Source organism: Idiotropiscis lumnitzeri, chromosome 7 (assembly GCF_059441095.1).
Source record: "Idiotropiscis lumnitzeri isolate Australia: NSW breed Sydney's pygmy pipehorse chromosome 7, RoL_Ilum_1.0, whole genome shotgun sequence".
Taxonomy (NCBI): domain Eukaryota; kingdom Metazoa; phylum Chordata; class Actinopteri; order Syngnathiformes; family Syngnathidae; genus Idiotropiscis; species Idiotropiscis lumnitzeri.
Window position 1 is genome coordinate 21,464,443 of NC_142397.1, and position 13,673 is coordinate 21,478,115.

A 13,673-nucleotide genomic window follows, 5' to 3' on the forward strand; every position below is an offset into this window, starting at 1 on the left:
AGAGTTGGAAGTTATAGTTCGGCGGGGCAGAGTGCGTCGCGCTCACTAGAGCCGCAGCAGCATAAAAATTTTTTTAAAAAACTTTCAGTGGTGACACAAACAGTGTTTGGCTCAGGACTTCTCTGGGATTTGTAACCTGTCCTGCCAAAGGAGCTACTACAATATTTGCAGAATTTGGATCAGTTTCGTCTTCTTTTTCCACTTGGCAGACCTCAGACCAGCTTCTAGGTGAAAAGGTCAACGGGTCCCACTGCAACCTTGACTGCTGATTGAGGTGAGTATCAGAATAGAACCTCATATCAGGAAATTTAGCTGTGATGTGATCGGTTTACTCAATTAGAGGAAACCAAGTAACTTGGCTTGGTTCTTTGTGAATACAAATGTATTAAGTACAACTAGTGTTAGTACAACTTGCTCGTCCAATAATACATATTGCATAAAGAGCTGAATTGTTTTTTTTAAATGCAGTCATTACTGCATTTCTGAGAGTGGTGTTTGCACCCAATTTAATATACTTAGACAGAGAGGAGCCAATGTGAATTAAAACACATTCAGTCAGGACACTGAATGTGACATGAAGCCATGTGAGTTAGAAATTACATTCCTTTTACTCGGCAGTACAAACCTGGGTTGAAGATGGGCGAAATGGCTGACACGTCTCAGTCTTGTGTCGCCACCATTAAGAGGCAGTAAATAGAGTTGTCTTGAGTATTTCAACAGCCTCAGGGTATTTTTACTGCAAATACACAGAGCACATCATTTTTATGTTCATTTCATCAGACATTCGATAACACATAGGAAGTTTATATTAACAGATATATCTTATATTACATATTGATTTAGAGTGGTCTGTGTGTTAAAAAAAATCACACTTTGAATTGGAGGCATATTAGCTCCAGAGAGTATGAAAGAGGTCATTTTTGTTTCAGTTGTTCCTGATTAATTTAATTTTTAAACTATCCAATAGAATAGAATAATAATGATTTAACTTTTGTCATGTTCAAACTTTTAAGGAACATTAAGTTAGTTGGTTGAAAGTTAAAAATATCAACAAATATACAAAATCCAGATTTTAGTCTTCAATTTTAGTTCTCAGGGCCCAAAAACAAGCAGCGGCCAGCATGGACTTTGTTCTTGAATGGATTTTCTACTAGTACTCCAATTTCCCCCTAACCTTCCAAAAATACTGTATGCAGACTCCATATTGATGGCTGGTAACCTTGCTCAAAGTCAGCTGGGATAGCTGCAATTCTAATGAGGACTAGCAATATATAAAATAGATGGAAGGAAAACTGAAAAGAGAAGTCTTCTTAATTAAATCATTACTGTATATAAAACCTCTGTCCGTATGTTTTGAATATATTCATATGTCATGTCACAACACAAACAGTTTCATGTGATAAAAATATTTTGAGAAATTGCTTTGAGGAATTGCAAATTTACATTATGAAACGCTAAGTCATGAAGTGCAGTGGTGAGATTTTAGTCCATGTTCACCACATTGCAATAAATAGGGATTCATTGTCTTTGGATGTAAAAGAGCTCTACAGCGCTCAAATATTCTGACGCAATATGGCTCAAACATGAACCTTTTCTCTGTTTTCTCCATTTTGTTAGCGACAAAATATCCAATAGAATGTGTCGACCTTCTCAGAAGAAATTTTCCAAGTGAAAGCTCCAGTCGTCATTTGCAATGTTAATATGCAGAGAACTGATATTGCAAACTTTCAGATGTTATTTCTCTCACCAAGACTCCTCGTGATTACATTAAATTTAACAAAGTGATGATATGGCACTTTGTCTCAAAGTGTGTAAATAAATGCTTTTGTCGCCATTCTACTAATCAAGTCATTTTTGTTGACTACGATCTGTGTCCGGTTCAATGTATTCTCACTAAAGAAGATTTCTGAAACAGAAGTGGCACATATCTCTCTGCTCTTTGAAAACCTCCAAAGCTAAATACAGTATAACTGCGGAATTTACTAACTTTTTGAAACGGTGTCACAAATTTCTGCAATGCTTGCGTGTAAAGCACGCAGTTGTCCCTGCAGATTGAAAAGTGGCCCTGGATTTATCCAATATTGAAATCTGGTGATAAAACTGACATGAATAATTATTGACCGTTTAGCATTCTGTCAATTATATAAAAAAATGATAGAGAAGTGGATAGTGAAACAACTCATCAATCTTTAAATATGCCAGGACATCATGTGACATTCGATATATTTTTTTTATTAAAATAGCGGTGTCGCTGCTGTATTTCCAGAGTTGTAAGTCTTTTTACTCTAAAAAATCTAATTTTACTCAACAAACTGTCCCATTTGAACTTTTTCACTCAAGCCAATAAGTGGATGGAGTCATTTCTTTCTAACAGAAAGCCGTGTGTGCAGGTTAATGTCATAAAATCCTCGTTTGTTGAGTGTTCTTTGAGTGTTCCACAAGGTTCCATCCTAGAACCAATTTTATGCAAATAACACAAGGTTTTTACACCGGCAAAAAATGTTGAAGCAACTGGCAATATCCTCACACTTAGAAACTATTCAAATACAGGTCTGCTTGTCAAGAGCACTTTGACAACAGCATGTATGAGCAGGAGAAAAGCTTCTAATGCGTAATGAATTTAATTACCCTTTGATTGTTTGGGACTCGGCTCTGTTTAAAGAGTATAAAATAAAACCACAAACATGAACCATATCTTCAAAAGCACAAATACTTTTTGGACTGAGGTGCTGTACAATTGAGGTTGTATTTAACTGAGCAGCGAATGCTTGCAAATGCAGTGAATGTTGGATTTGCAAACTTTTCTGATGGATGTTGACAAAATTTAGGAGGGCGTCTGTCATTAATAACATTTAGAGACTTTTAGCAATGCTTACTGACAATTAGCAATATTTGGACAACTGTTTGGGAAAGTGTTAGCAACAGAAAGATAGGGAGTATTAGCGACTGATTGGGACAGAATTATGGAGATTAACAACTATTTGCCACTGTTTGAGAACCTTTTGCCAACTCCTGGAGTAGTCGGCAAATCTGTGGACCCAACCCAAATGTGCAAACATTCCCCAGCATTCAGTTTACTGCTGTTGAAGACGGATTTCAATTCAATGGTTATTAATTTTTATGGGTTCAAGCAGCAACAAGGTGTTTTCCTTGGCAGAGACCTCGGCCTCCCCAAAAGATGGTTGTCTTCCTCTTTCAATCTTGTGAACCTCTTATCCGGGATGATGAGCAATGTGGACAATGGCTATTGATATCTCACTGAGCAGTGAATGCTTGAGCACGAATGGGTCAATGTATTTTAGGACCCTGTTCATGGGGTCTCTGGCATTTGCCAATTAAAAACAACTTTGGCGACAATTCATGACCGTTTTCAAATGTTTACAACTATTGCAAACACTAGCCACTGTTAGCGAAACAATTAATTCTGTTTGGAACAATGTAAAGCAATTCAAACTTGCTTGCTCGATATATAAAGTTTTACATGGGTTAGGGTTTGTTCAACGTTGTTTTTATAATATGAAAAATGAGAGCCACCTTTTGAGATTTGTGATTGTGAATAGCCATTTCGGTGGACCCTCTTTGAACAAAATATGGAATAAGTCACTACTGTCAGCGGATCTTACATCCAATTACATTTAAGAAACATCTGAAAATGTGTGGAGTATGACCAACCAGATTGGTGACCATGTATAACAGGCGTGGGCAAACTACGGCCCGAGGGCCACATCCAGTCCGTTAAACGTTATAATCCGGCCCACCAAACTTGAAAAAAATTAACTGAATAAACCTTAATGTCAATGTTAATATTTTTATTTTCTAAATACTGTGTACTTTTCAAAGACATATATATTGTTGTAATACTTTTGTTCATGTTAATTTAAAATTAAATGTTATTATTATATTTTATTAAATGTAAATGTATTAAAACATCTGCTCCTGGTCCGGCCCCTCTGTTAAATTTTAGAACCCATTGTGGCCCGCCAATCAACAGGTTTTGCCCACCCCTTATGTAACAGAGAGATATGTATATAGGTCTTCCCACCCTGCTTCTCAGCAGAGTAGAGTCGCAGAGCCATTGCTTAAATAACGACTGTTTAATATCGCAGGTGTGAGGCTCATTGATGTAGATCCCGTGGCTGACACACCCCACGATGTAATGCAACCAGGCCACACTGTATGCCCAAGAAAACCTTCGCATAAGGGACAAAGTATAATAATAATAATAATAAACAATATTAACTATGGTATTACAACTGTATTACTTAAACCAGCACTTTACAGGAAGTCCACCAATTCTCAGGGTCGCCTACCACTGAATAATCCCTGTATTTGTGTTTTGAGTTTTCCTACCCTATTTTTACCATGTTTAAACTTAGAATGTTGCATCAACATGCTAATGCATGATCGATGGAAACTAGCCTACTGTTATTATCTGTCATAAATATATGTGAATAGTCCTTAATATGCACTGTCCCTTTTTAAGAAATACCTACATATAAAGATAAAATAGTAATGTATTCAATTCACAACAAGTTCATACACATGGAGTAGCTTAGAACCATGGAGCACATTAAAGAAAAATAGCTAAATCCAAAGGAGTAAACATATTAGCAACAGAGGCATGGAAAAGCTCATTTTATTCTAGAACAGAACAGAACAGAATGTAGTGACTGGTGGGCATCAGTCCTGATCAATATCAGGTTCAATTAAAGTTGAAGTAATGCTCCTCAGTCCACTTAATTGTTCTCCTTTTTGAAAAGCATTAAAACAGCCAAAAGTGTCTCTTGCTTGATTTTTATACACATGGGTGAGGCCGCATACTATACAGTATGAACAGTTCAAATTCCAGGAAGATGCTGTTGTCTTCTAAATCTGTGGTGTTTTTTTCTAAACTAACCACTAAGAAAAATGCTGCTGAACCAAGTTAGTCTTTTTACATCAGTGATGTTTCTCTATGAAAAAAACGGTAAGTGATTGGCCATATGGGTGGCGAAAGCAGGAAAACTATAATACTTTTGCTTGTTAAGTCCAGGACTGGGACAGGGTACACAGTCTCATGGAAGTGGGCCACTTGAGCATCCTGGAACACCTGGAAAATATACGAATGGTTAAGGGAATTGATTAGTAGACGCAACGGAACGGGGCTGACAACAACAGGCGGAGACAAAAACCTTATTCGCAAGACAAAATGGACACAGAGAAAAGCATGAAACAAAACTAAATCCAATCAAAAGCACCACTCATGACAAAACAAGGGAAATGTATCCCAAAAACATTTTATGTACAAATTACATGTTGGGATGTGACACTAGACTTTCACACTTCATGGTTGCGCAGACACTTGAGAGACACAAATATTTGATGCAAGCAATTAAAAAGGTCTCAGTTGCATTGTGTTCCCTTTTAAATAAATATTGATAAACAAAAGAAAATAAAACAATGCCAGCGATGCGTTAGAGATGCTCTGAGGGTTTCTAATGTCACTGTTTCAAACAGCTCTGACAGACTAGCCCAGTATCATGAAGCCTTGGGCAGCACATGATTAACATGTGACCACTTTACAGACGAGCAGTCAGATGCTTTTCATACCACATTATTAATGTCATATCACACATTATGTAGTAGCTATGTTAATGTTTTGAACAGGCAAATGAGTTTGCGTTGTGTTTAACGATTAGCGATGAATGTAATCGGAATATTACTTATGGTCGTCAAAAGCAGATCCATTGTTAAAAAAGTTCCTTTTCTCTGCGAATTAAGTTAAAAGTTCAGCTCACACATTTTCAAATGAGCTATTTCAGTTGAGAGTTCATAACTGAATTTATTTTTAACTAAGTTCATCATTGCCAAAATTAACTTTTGAATTTTTTTTTTTTTATGCCAGCTGGTATATTGGCATGTGCTCACTGTTGCCACCAATTTAGTCAACACTAGTGTCCAGGTGCAGCTCACCCTACAATTCCCACCCCCCCCCCAAATTAGTTTTTTTACATGACTCAAAACAAAAACAGCTGTAGCTTGACAGCAGATGACAACAGAGCCGCTACTCTACGCCATTAATCTTTTTTGGGTAGGAAATTATCAGTTTCGACTCGCCATTACCGTCCCTTTAGATACTTATAGTCACTTGCATATTACTCAAGACGAAAGGCTAGAAGGGCGCTTTAAATCAATGTGACTTTTCAGGATCACTGTTGACGTAATATAAGTCCGTAGTTGCGTTTTGAAATATAGGTGACAAAACATTTCCTTTCCCAAATACTCTCTGAACTTCCCATAATATCCTTGAATTTTATTATTGGATGCTACATTATTTGCCGAGACAGAAAGTGTGGCTGCTCATAACAATGCTGTACTTTGACGTCGAAGTGCGCCAAGTTCTTTTGGGTTTTTTTTCCCTCTCCAAGCACGGAACACACACCGGTTGGTGACCAGGGTTGACTTTTCTGCCTAATGACAGCTCTTTTACACCATGTTTAGATGGGTTTTTGTCTTGTAGTCGAACAAGAGAAAACCTGGCATTCTTGAACAAAAATGACATTCAAAACCGCTCATTGGCCCCAGAATGACCTTGTTTTTCAGAAACGTTCACAAAGAAAAAATACACTACGTTCAGCTCACATTCTCCCAAAATATGAACAAGTTCATGAACTTACATTTATTGAATTAATTCAGGTACAACATTATACAGAAACATTCATGAAGCAAACCTACTCGACGTGCAGTTCGCATTCACTCAAAATATGAACAAGATCATGAAATTTGGTTCATTGAACTTGTTCAGGTTCAACACTGCTGAGCTCAAACACCTGCTTTTGGACTGTGATCGAGTGTGTTTACTCAAGTTTAGTATATGGTCTGATTGTAGCCACTAGATCAGGGGCCTGCTAGTGAGTTCAGTCTAACATACAGGATGAATTTGAAAGCGAAAATATAATGCAGAGATCCTGATGTTACCTGATGTGTGAAGTTGTTTTATCATTTCTGACTGTCTGTGAGGCTGTAAATGTATATAGGCTCAGTTCCAACTCGTGATTGGAAGAGGATGCCGAGGGGGTGGGCATAAGGTATGAAAGAGGGATCCTTTGAGGTGGGGTGGGGAAGGTTGAGGCTCAAACCTAGATGTAATGGACTATCAATTAGCCCCTCCTGGCGGTATCTTGACGCAACCATCTAACGTTGCTCCTGTTAAGCACGTATCTCAGTGAGGAGCGAACATTTGCCCGTGTTTGCGTGTCAGGATTCATTCAAGGTCATAAACATTTGCCAGACTTTGCCAGTAGTTTGCATGGTTCTCCGTGTCACAAGGAAATTTTGAACATGTTCAAATAACTAAATTTCTTTGTGCCAAGAAAAGCTGACGGCGACCATTAAAACTGTTGGCAAATGTCAGGCAACCATTTTTACAGGATGGCCGAGTGGTCTAAGGCGCCGCGTTCAGGACCCAGTCTCCCCAGGAGGCCTGGGTTCGAATCTCGAATTTCCCCATTGTGGGACTAATAAAGGGAATATTATTATTATTATTATTATTATTATTATTTACAACATTGAACGAACACAAAATCAATATTCATTACCCTGGTCAAGATTGTTATCAGGCTTCAGCAGAGCTTGCTGATCATCTGAATCAGTTGTGTTGGAGGAGGGAAACATCTAAAACATCATTTATGGGGGCCCTCGTGAATTGGAGTTGGTACCCGCTGATTTTGAGAAGATAAAGGTTTGGTTTACCTTTCAGAGTAAACATTGTCCTCATTGAATTTGCTTTCATTTCATTGTTCCAACAACATGATTCAGATGAATCTTATAACAAACACTGGCATTTTCACCATAGCGACATTATGAAACATGAAAACGCTACAGAGAAATTAATGCATTCAAGTTAGGTGCGCTTAGCAACAGGCAACGCAAGCTGGCCACCAGTGGCTTCACTTCTTACTGCGGCAAATGAGCCGCATTGTTTGTCCAGTGAAATACAAGTCCGTGGCTCCAGCTAGATTTGTTATTTTGGTACAGCACTGGCAGACATAGAAACCAACTTTTCTGCATCAAGCTCATTTTTGAATGATCACCACCTTGACTTGATTAAAAAAAAACACAGACGGAGAACACAGAACAGCTGACATAGACAACGACTCGACAAGGACTGAGCGGAAACGTAATGAGACAACGAGGAACACCGGGGCAAGACACAAAGGTTTGGAGGGAGCTGATTGGGTAACACAAGGGACCGGGATGACAAGCACAGGTGTCCACAATTAGCTTGACGAGACAGACACACAAAGGAACATGTGGCTGAACATGAAACTGTAGTCAAAAATCTAAATCAACACATACAGACCATAACAATTAAATGAAAGGAGAAATTAGATTAGGCCAATAAAGGCAATGACTCAGTAGGTTTAATCGTGAAAAATGATCCATGCCGTCCATCTCTGAAAATATAAAACTATTGATTAGCTTAACATATTGAGATTAATCACTGAGATGCAAGTTACTAAACAGTAAACTGTGCTAAATGACTGATGAGGCAGTCAAACTGATGCTTTATTTCATTACCGTATTTATTTTCTTCCCCATGTTTGTCACACTTACAAAGTTCTCTGGGTTCACATCAATAACTTCACGAGGGGCTTTTGTCACGATCCGTGCCTCTTCGTTGCAGCAGAGTGGGCGTGGTTGACGGCGCGTTGCCCGGAGACGCTCACGAGACTCTCAGCTGCAACCCATCATCGCTTGATTACAGACTACTTAAGCCTTCGACACGCACACTTGCGTGTCGGATTATTGACCCAACTTGCTCTCGCCTATGTGCCTTTTGCTATAGTCTTTGCCCAACTTTGCTCCGTGTGTTAATCGTGATTGTTTGTTGCTCTGCTTTGTTGTCTACAGCTACGTTTCGGCTCGCTTTATGTTTTCGATGATTGGACTTAACCTTACCCTTTTGAGGAAGGACATTCTCGTTTTTGGTTTTCTTGCGTTGCAAGCTCCTTTTGTTACTCGTTTTGGTTTTCCTGGGGGAAGATTGTTCCCCCAGCGTTTTTCGTTCTCGTCTCCCGACGCCTGTAAGTATAGACCCACTATTATTATTGATAGCAACTTATCTTGCCTATCGCCTGTCCATTGTTTATTGCCGGTCACAATAAATATTGTTTCCACCTCATTTTCCCTTGTCCGCGATTAAAGAATCCACCCACACCTCACAGAATAATCCGACCATGGATTCTGCGGATAAGGAGAAAATTTTTCACGCCTTGACCAGCCAAGGACGCCTAGTCGGCCAGCAGGCAACCGAGCTCGCGACCCTTCGCGACGCGATCGGCCAACTGGTCCAGCAGTTCTCGAGCTTAGTTGTCTGACTGGGCTCACCCGCCACCCCTGTTCCACCAGTTCCTAGCCCGGTCGTTCCCCCTCCCGGGGCTCAGTTTGCGAGCCACCCGGTTAAGGAGCCAAACTTGGCTCACCCCGACCGCTACGGCGGAGAACCCGGCGGTTGCGGCCCCTTCATTCACCATTGTAGGCTGATCTTCGATCAGCAGCCCTTAACCTATGCGCACGACAGTTCGAAGGTAGCCTTTATGATGAGCCTCCTGACTGGTCAAGCGAGCGCGTGGGCCATGGCCGTGAGCAACGCGCACCCGGCAATCCGTTCCTCGTTCCCTAACTTTCTCGCCGAGTTTCGAAGGGTGTTTCACCACCCGGTCCGCGGGAAGGAGGCCGGAGCCGAATTATTGGACTGCACCCAGGGCTCACGATCAGTTGCGGATTATTCGATCGCCTTCCGCATCCGAGCAGCCGAGAGTGGGTTCGACGACTCCGCCCTGAGGTCCGTGTTCCGGAGGGGCCTGAACTCGGCCCTAAAAGACGAGCTGGCAGCCCGCGACGGCGCCGAGACGCTGGAGGACCTTATCACACTGGCTATTCGGCTGGACAACCGCCTGCGAGAGCGTCGCCGAGAGCGAGGGGGGGAGCAGCGCTGCGCCGAACCACCACGCTTCCGGGTACCGGAACCTGCACCACCTGACGAGCCAATGCAGATGGGGGCACCCCGGGAGCAGCGTCGAGAGCCGGAGTGGGAGCAGCGCCGCTCCGATCGTCCTCGCATCCGGCACTCCGAATGGTCACCCTCCGACGAGTCCAGGCAGCCGGGCCCGGTCCGCCCGGATCTTCGGGAGAGGGAGCGTCGGCGCAGCACGGGGGCGTGCTTCTACTGCGGCCTGCCGGGACACCGAGTAGCGGGCTGCCCGGAGATGGCCGCTCGCCAGGGATCGTCTCCTCGCTCCCCGACCAACTGTCAGACCGCGGGCCGCTCCTCCGCGGCCAAAGAACCCCGACAAGAGCCGGCCGCCAGCGTGTCGAGGGGTCCGGCCCGCCCCGGCACCCCCTTGAGACTGGAGATGGATGGGGAGATCATGGGACTCGGTGGTGGTATCAAGATTCGTGCACTCATTGACTCGGGCGCTGACGACTGCTTTATTGATGCGGGCTTAGTGTCCCGACTCGGCTGCGTAGTTACCGAGCTCGATAGAGCCGAAAAAATCTATGACCTCGACAGGCGCGTGCTGGCCGATATCCGGCGCTTAACCGAGCCCCTTACCCTAAAGCTGTCAGGTAACCATATCGAGAAGCGCTCCTTCTTCGTCATGCCGGCCAGGTCAGCACCCGTCGTGCTAGGGATTCAGTGGCTAACCTTGCACAACCCCGTCATCGACTGGGGGCGTCTCTCGATCCAAAATTGGAGCCCGTTTTGCTACGCGCATTGCCTACGGTCCGCCGAGGAGGGGGTGCAGGTCAGGGCACCCCCGGAGGCGGACATCGACCTTAACGGGGTTCCGAGCGTTTACCACGACCTGCGCGCCGTGTTTAGCAAGGAGAGGGCTAAATCCTTGCCACCACACCGTCCGTATGACTGCGCAATAGACTTAGTCCCCGATCCGGTCCTGCCGTCGGTACGGCTGTACAAGGTCTCGCAACCCGAACAAGCGGCTATGAAAGATTACATCACGGAATCATTGGCGGCGGGATTAATAAGGCCGTCTACCTCTCCGGTGGGAGCAGGCCTGTTCTTTGTCGAGAAGAAAGATAAATCGCTCCGCCCGTGCGTCGACTACAAGGAGCTGAACGCGATTACGGTAAAAAACCGCTACCCACTGCCCTTGTTGGACTCGGCGTTCGCCCCCCTGCAATCCGCGACGGTGTTCTCAAAATTAGACCTCCGAAGTACTTACCACCTGATCCGCATTAGGGAAGGAGACGAGTGGAAAACCGCGTTCAAAACTCCACTCGGTCACTTTGAATACCTAGTCATGCCCTTTGGCTTATCTAACGCCCCCGCAGTTTTCCAAGCCCTTATCAATGACGTGCTCAGAGACATGCTCAACGTCTGCTGCTTTGTGTACCTGGACGATATCCTCATTTTCTCTCGATCCTTAAAAGAACACCACCTGCACGTGCGAGCAATCCTCCAACGCCTTTTGGAGAACAAATTATATGTAAAAGCGGAGAAGTGCGAATTCCACCAAACCTCGGTCTCCTTCCTGGGCTTTATCGTCGAGAACGGGCAACTAGAGGCCGACCCGGCCAAGACGCGCGCCGTCGTCGAGTGGCCGGTGCCGGCAACACGCAAACAATTACAAAGGTTTTTAGGATTCGCCAATTTTTATCGGCGCTTCATTAAGGACTATAGCCGCCGGGCGCTGCCACTCACGCGACTCACTTCGACCAAGATCCGCTTCACCTGGGATAGTGGGGCCGAGGAGGCATTCGCGGACTTGAAAAACGCCTTTACAAACCCCCCTGTTCTGCATCACCCTAACACAGATCTCCCTTTCGTTGTAGAGGTGGACGCCTCTGATTCCGGAGTGGGGGCCGTCCTGTCGCAGCGGTCCCCGGTCGACCAGCGTCTTCACCCCTGCGCCTTCTTCTCTCGTCGCCTTTCACCAGCGGAAGCCAACTACGACGTGGGAAACCGTGAACTTCTGGCTGTGGTCCTGGCCTTGCAGGAATGGCGGCACTGGCTTGAGGGCACCCAGGAACCCTTCACCATCTTCACGGACCATAAAAACCTCTCTTACATTCGCGTCATAAAGAGACTGAACCCCCGGCTGGCACGGTGGGCCCTGATCCTGAGCCGGTTCAATTACACGATGACGTACCGGCCGGGGGCACGCAACACCAAACCCGACGCACTGTCCCGCATCCACGACGCGTGGGAAGATGAGGAGGGGCCGGCGAGCGTGGTCCCCAGCCATCGGTTGGTGGGAGGCCTCCAATGGGAGATAGAGCGGCAAATCCGGGAGCTCCAGGACAAGAGCGGAGCTCCAGCGGACTGTCCCCCGGGGCGCCTGTTCGTGCCCACCCGTTACCGGGCGGAGGTGATCCAGTGGGGCCACACCTCCAAATTGGCCTGCCACCCGGGCATTCGGCGCACCCTGGGCCTGATCGGGCAGCGATTCTGGTGGCCGTCCCTCAAGAAAGATGTGACGGCCTACATCCAAGCCTGCCCGCCGTGCGCTGCCAGCAAGGCATCGCACCAGCCCCCAGCGGGCCTACTGCGACCGCTCCCCGTTCCGGCACCCCCCTGGGCGAACATTGCCCTGGACTTTGTCACTGGTCTGCCCGTTTCCCGAGGGCACACCGTCATCCTGACTATAGTGGACCGGTTCTCCAAGGCCGCCCACTTTGTGGCCTTGCCCAAGCTCCCGACAGCCTTGGAGACGGCGAAGCTGTTGGTCCAACACGTGGTCCGACTTCACGGCATCCCCAACGACCTGGTGTCAGACCGAGGCCCGCAGTTCATCTCTCGGGTGTGGAAGAAGTTCTGCCAGTGTCTGGGAGCGACATCCAGCCTCTCCTCGGGGTACCACCCGCAGACCAATGGGCAGTCGGAGCGCGCCAACCAGGACCTCGAGTCCACACTCCGATGCGTCTGCCTGGACCACCCTTCGACCTGGTCCGATCACCTACCTTGGATAGAGTACGCTCACAACACCCTGATCTCTTCGGCGACCGGATGGTGCCACCTACCGCCCCGCCGCCACCTCCACGCATCATCGACGGCGACCCGGTCTACACGGTGAAGGAGATCTTGGACTCCAGGCGCAGGGGAAGGGGAATCCAGTACCTGGTCGACTGGGAGGGCTATGGCCCAGAAGAACGACAATGGATCCCTCGCTCCTGGATCATGTGTCCATCCCTACTACGCGATTACCACAACGCCCACCCGTCGAAACCAGGTCGTCCGCCAAGGGGCGTCCGTTAAGCGGGGGGTACTGTCACGATCCGTGCCTCTTCGTTGCAGCAGAGTGGGCGTGGTCGCCTGCGTGGGTTTCCTCCAGGTACCCCGGTTTCCTCCCACATTCCAAAGACATGCATGGCAGGCTGATTGGACACTCTAAATTGCCCCTAGGTATGAGTGTGAGCGCGAATGGTTGTTCGTCTCTGTGTCCCCTGCAATTGGCTGGCAACCAGTTCAGGGTGTCCGCCGCCTACTGCCCGAAGATAGCTGGGATAGGCTCCAGCACCCCTCGCGACCCTTGTGAGGAGAAACGGTACAGAAAATGGATGGATGGATGTCTTGTTGGGTGTTGGAGCCTATCCCATCTAACTTTGGGCGAAAGGCGGACTACACCCTGAACTGGTTGCCAGTCAGTCACAGGACACACCATTTTGAT

The 13,673-nt window shown here is 45.8% G+C and overlaps 1 protein-coding gene across 2 annotated transcripts in view; it reads left to right on the forward strand.

Annotated features, from left to right (window-relative positions):
- kcnj13 (potassium inwardly rectifying channel subfamily J member 13) overlaps positions 1-13,673 on the forward strand; it is a 26,233-nt gene continuing 12,560 nt past the window's right edge. Inside the window, exon 1 of one of the 2 annotated variants that reach the window (XM_088300322.1) lies at positions 1-274. The gene's annotated coding sequence lies outside the window, so the exon portion shown is untranslated. Of the gene's footprint in view, positions 275-8,136; positions 8,198-13,673 lie in introns of those variants that run through there. The other variant, XM_088300323.1, reaches the window with a different exon arrangement.